The following is a 5999-nucleotide window of genomic DNA, read 5'->3' on the forward strand; positions in this document are numbered from 1 at the left end:
GGAAGTTGCTCCAGTGCTATACCTTTACTGTGATGGTACATATAGTCTCGAAGTCTATCCATTGTCCTGCAATTAGTGTTCTTTTTGATGACGTGTACGAGATACCCCTCACAGGATGCCATGATCGCCTCACTGTAGCCTGTACCATAATCAAAATCACTAAAGAACTCGGTAGGATCGACATTATGGAGAGCTGCATGTTTCGTTCCCACCTTGCTCGTGCAGTCCCTTAGTGATCTCGTATAGTTCTTGCCCGTCAGAACAGAATCCACAACATTTACGACAAAGACTGAACTCTCAACGAGAATACCTTCTGCTCCACTCACTTTTAGGTATTTTCCAATGCATCCAAGGGCAACCTTTGCCATATGGAATGACCCCATGCACAAGACAAGATCATTGAACTCTTCCAGACGGATCAACTGAATTTCGCGAGCAATGTGATACACACCTTCGTCACATGTAACTGGCAGTTTAGGCTGGTCTAATTGTTTGAGGATTCCCTGAAAGTTCTTCATAGCTGTGTAGACAGTATCGTACTAGATCACTGGGTATGGAAGTACAGGGAGAAAGCCGACTCGCTTCTTTGGTACATCTCTCTTGGAAAGTACGGAGTTGGCTTCCCTCCAGGATGGCATCATCAGTTCACCAGGGTGGATGTTCACTACTTTGTCTTCTTCAGACCAGTCCAGCCGAGCTAGAGAACAACCCATATCCTTTATCCTTGTATCATTGAGAAGATCCTGGTCGGTTTCGTGGGTTTCGACATCATAGGTCACTGGCAAGTCGGCCCTTTTCGCTGGTTTGTGGAATGGCTGCAGTTCCTGACACTTCAATTCATACTTGAATGTCTTGGGACCATGTTCTTTTGTAGTAGCTGAGATCTTAGGTTTACCTACGCTAGAATTATCATCATCTTGGAACAGAACGCTCACTGTCTACATTTTGCCTCAGACACCCTTGCATTACAATCACTCTCATCATTTTCAAAATTATCAGAGCACCATTAACCAACTTCTTAGAAACATTATCAAATGATTCTACATCAAAGTTAAAAAGTGTGGCAAAGAAGTTTAGGAGGGGTCCTGGTATTACCATATTCTCAGTGGCCTTTTCTAAATAATGAGCATCACAGAATCTATCCTGCAAATCAAAATCTAACTCTAACAGATTCTGTCTGATGATTTCAGCACACTGGCGAACAGGATCCGTTGAACGAATTGTGTCTGCCATATTTTCAGCAGTCACACTACTGCTGAAAAACATCAGTGATTTATTTACTTGTTTCGGTTTAGAGAAGGAAATATTGGAAACAAAATGATTTACAAGCAGGACCTTTGCTTCCCTATTGGTAAACTGAGTGTCTGAAAGTTCAACATTCATGCGGTCTCTGATCTGACTTAGTTCAAAGCCATCACCCTGATTCAGTCCCGCTTCTATATCAGGTACCACAGCTAACCATGCTTTCTTCTTCCTATTCATAGGCTCATCATTTGACCTGCTCTGTGCTCTTTCAAATTTCTGCAGATAGTTTTTTATGCACAACTTGTGGCAGAAAAGGTCTGCACCAAAAACGGAGTGTTCGTCTTGTAAATCGCAGGTTCGGGTGTAGACGTCATCCTGTAAAAATACAGTTGCCGCCAAGAACTTTGCCCGCTCAAATTCTGAGATTCAATACTTTTCATATGCACTCTGGCGTTTGGTATAGGTACATACAACACATTTGTAATTGTAAATATCACACTGTTGACTTGGGGGTGGACGAGATATCACCCGAGACCTGGCGCTGCGGCCCCTTACAAGCTCATCCAGCGGTTTCCTCTGGTGAAGACGCTTTTGTTTCTGCGATTTTTTTCAGAGTACTTTTCATTGTGTAAGTCTTGTAACAGCTATTTGTCATGTGGTAGACAAAGTGTTCATCAGTGCCATTGAACGACTTCAAACGCTTTGCAACGTGATCATTTCGAATGTCTGCAGCCTCCCTGATGCGTTTTCTCCACTGCGAATTTATTTTTGATGAGAACACAAGGTTATCAATTCTGAGCTTTAGAGTTGACAGCTGGTGTCAAAAAAGTATTGTTCACTTCAGTATCCAAAGAATTCTTTGGATATTGGTTCACTTGTCTAGGCCTGTGAAGTGCTTTCACTTTCAGCAGCAGGGACTACTGAGCTTTATATTTTTCATGCCGTCTCAGTTTTTTTTTTTAATGTCACAGTCACAAGAAACAAACAGAAAAATAGATAGGAAATAGGTGGCACCATCATAGTGTATGCGTGAGCGACTGTGTGTGTGTGTGTGTGTGTGTGTGTGAGAGAGAGAGAGAGAGAGAGAGAGAGGATGCAAAAAATATCTGTACATGTTATATCACGTTAAAATGTTTTCCAGGGCGAATCATCAGTGATCATGCCATCGTCGTCTCTTCTTCTTCCGTCCCTCTTCACGACGGCAGGAGGGAGCCTCCTCTCCTCCATGCAAGGAGGTCGCTCTCCTCTTCTTTCCCCCTCCTCTTCTTGCTCCTCCTCCTCCTCTTCTTCTTCTTTCCTCAGTCGTCTCAGATGGAGACAAACGGGGGCTCTGGGACCGGAGGCCTGCGAATTCATAAGCCCATAATAAGGCCTAACACGGGTTTGCCCTTAGAGACCCCGCGGGCAAGAGTTGCTCTGGGAGACGCTCGAGGGCAAACTGTGCATAATTTCGTCCCGGAATGAAATATGATACTACTGCTAATATGATAATGATAATGATATATAAGAATAATAATAAAGATGACCTGGAAGGAATTCAAGGATTTCACGATGCGTCTAAAGAAAGCACGAGGCGTTAAGGAAGGAGTTTTCACACTTTGTTTTCATCTGGGCTGACATTCATATTTGAGATGTGGCGCTTCCTTTTCGAGGGGATGGCTGTGGCGTTATTTATATGCTCGTGAGATTTTTTTTTTTTTTTTTTTCATAGAGGATCGGGTGCAATTCATAGGTAGACAGATAAACTGACACGTGTGAATGATATATATATATATATATATATATATATATATATATATAGAGAAGAGAAGAGAGAGGAGAGAGAGAGAGATGAGAGAGAGAGAGACGAGGAGAGATGGAAGAGAGAGGAGAGAGGAGAGAGAGAGAGAGACAGACAGACAGACAGACAGAGAGTTAATCAGGAACATGAATGTTATAAAATGTAATATAGATTAATGAATATATATATGTGTGTGTGTGTTCGTATGTGTGTTTTGTGTGAGTGAAAGGATACTGAAAAAATTCTTAGACAGGAAAAGAAGTGTTATGAAATAAAAAGAAAAGGAAAAAAAATAGAAATTGACTCCTCTAAATACCCTTTTGGCCACTTTTTCCAAAACAAGCAACTATAACGTATATAAATAGTTATATTACGAAAGTTATTGCCTTTAAAAATGACCGTACACAAATATAAAAAGATAAAACAGCTTCGTGTCCCTTTTATATATATATAAAAAAACTCCTATGCGGTATTAATTTCCATACGCAAAACGTGGGCGAAATAATTTTTTATATAATTGAAATTCTGTGATAATGAAAATGGAAAATATGTCGTGTACATGTTTATATTAATTTTTCATGCGTGCGTTCTCTCCGCTCAAAAAAAAAAAAAAAAAAAAAAAGGGGGGGGGAAAACTTATTCTGTAGGCTGGGCGCTTAAACTTTGTATTTGGCTGTAATTTGTCAAACTGATGTGAAAGTATGTTAGTTTTGCGGAAAAAATATGGACTGAATTTCATAATAGACTAACAAGTGAGGTTACTGTATATGGTTGAGTGGCTTTCCTTTCGAAATGTCTGAACTCTTGCTTTAGTATTTTTTGTTTTTGTTTAGTTTGTTCTGCTAAATAAACAGAAAAATACAATGCTTTCCCTTTTGCAATGCAATGGAGCAATATTGTTTAAGCCATTGGAGGAAGAAACAGTCTACCTGTATATGAGATGGCTTTTTTCAGCTCTCAGTTCAGTAATGAATAATAATAGATAATAAGTAATAATAGATAAGTAAAGCCTTCTTAACATGTGTTCATTACATTATTTAAAAGTTGAACGTATCACCATGATTCGGAAAGGTCTGATTGGAGGTAATCATACCAAAGGAGCTTCCCCAGTCCGGCACAGAAGCCCTCCTCTAGTGCTTCCAAGGGCAAATCTTTCGTGGGCTTAGCTGGGGAACCCAGTGAGTGAGGCTTCCTCCCGTTGAAGCCAGGGCGAACACCTGGGGTTGGGAAAGCAGTGATGTATTTTTTACATCATCAGAATCCGAAGGGGTGAATACTTCTCTTATAAACTGCCGGCATGAAGATCAGCATATCTGAATATCTAACTGAGTAACTTGCACGTTCACTCACCCCGTCAGCTTTCAGGCTTCATTGTGACCTGTTGCAACATATCTATCTTGAGCCACTTCTTGGAGGTTGTCTTTCCATCACTCATACGGCTAGCTTCACGCAGCCGCTGAATAAGTTCATGGCTCAGAGGGGATTTGGGGGATGAGGAGGGGGTGTCTCCTTAACAGGTAAAACGAAAAAAGAAAAAAAATGTGATAAGTATTGCAGCTAAGTGGGAGGAGACCAAGGGTAACGGATGGAAAGTGAAGGTCAGTAAACTACGCGCGTGGGTGGGGTTAGGGAGCCGGAGGGAACTTGTGTATGGGTCTAGCACGGCTCTGGACCGTGGGGTCTAGCACGGTCTAGTAGATCTTTTTCTGTCCGCGCGCAACATCATACGCCAGCCATGGTATCATAATCATCCTTTGTACTAACTGTAAGTCTGTATCCTATTGAATCCTAGCAAAAATTGTCGGGGGTTAGGGGGAAGGGTAACGACTACTAACGTGGGAGAGGGGTGTTCGAGAGAATGATCATTCAAAATGAAATTTGATTCAGCAGGTTTAATCAGTTCTTAGAATTCATTTCCAGGATATGGAATTCTTCCTTTCTCTTGCGCACCGTGGATCTTTTATTGGTCTCTTTTAATACAAACAGTTTTGTCGTACCTCAGGAAAGGACACTTAATTATAATCTTCCCTCTGCAGAACATGTCGATAAACATTGCTATTGTGATAGCCTAAACAAATCAGTAACAAAGGAAACAACGATTTTGCCTTCCATTTTCTTTGAGTTACTCACAAGATGGTTTTTAACTCTCCAACTAGAACACTGGCAATAATACTTGAGGCTGGCATCACATTCCTTACATTATTTGCTATCAAACTCATACCATTTGGTCTAATTTGCACAAATTCAAATGAGTGTTAACGGATGGGGTTTAACTGTGAATGTAAAGTGGCATGTAATATTCTGAGTGAGCACAACGCCAGACTGTTATAGTTAGTCTGTGATGCTGATGCTATAAAAATACTGAATTGAATTAAATTGAATATAGAATTTAGGCCCAAGGACAAGCACTGGGACTTATGAGGTCATTCAGCGCTAAAACGGAAATAAACAGTATAAAAGATTTGAAATGTGTAACCGGATGAAAACTTCGCAGTTGCGCAAGGAAACAACGGCTGTTACAAAGGGTGGAAAGTAAGATGGAAGAAAAAAAAATATGAAAGGAGGTACAGGAAAAGAAACGAAAAGGGTTGCAGCTAGTGGCCAAAGGCACGCTGCACAGAACCTTAAGTAATGCCTACAATACACCGCATGAGGTGCACTGACGACAACATTACCCTCCTACAGGGTATGGGTCTATCGAGAGTGATCGCTCATGGGGTGCACGCAAATAATCCTGTTTAAACTTGTCTCTCCTCCCTGCACCTTCCTCACCTCTCTTCACCAACATTTGACCCTCCTTCGACCCTCTAGTCGCTAGTATATGAATATGTATACAAATTCAGTATTTTCTTGTATAAATATACATTTGAACATAACCTTGTTACGTGTATGCAATGTCCCATCCCAGTTCACAGAGTAAGCAGTCTGTTATTACGTTCAAAACATAACACAGACACTTTATTATACGGATTTC

This window comes from Macrobrachium nipponense, chromosome 16 (genome assembly GCF_015104395.2).
Source record: "Macrobrachium nipponense isolate FS-2020 chromosome 16, ASM1510439v2, whole genome shotgun sequence".
NCBI classification, from domain to species: domain Eukaryota; kingdom Metazoa; phylum Arthropoda; class Malacostraca; order Decapoda; family Palaemonidae; genus Macrobrachium; species Macrobrachium nipponense.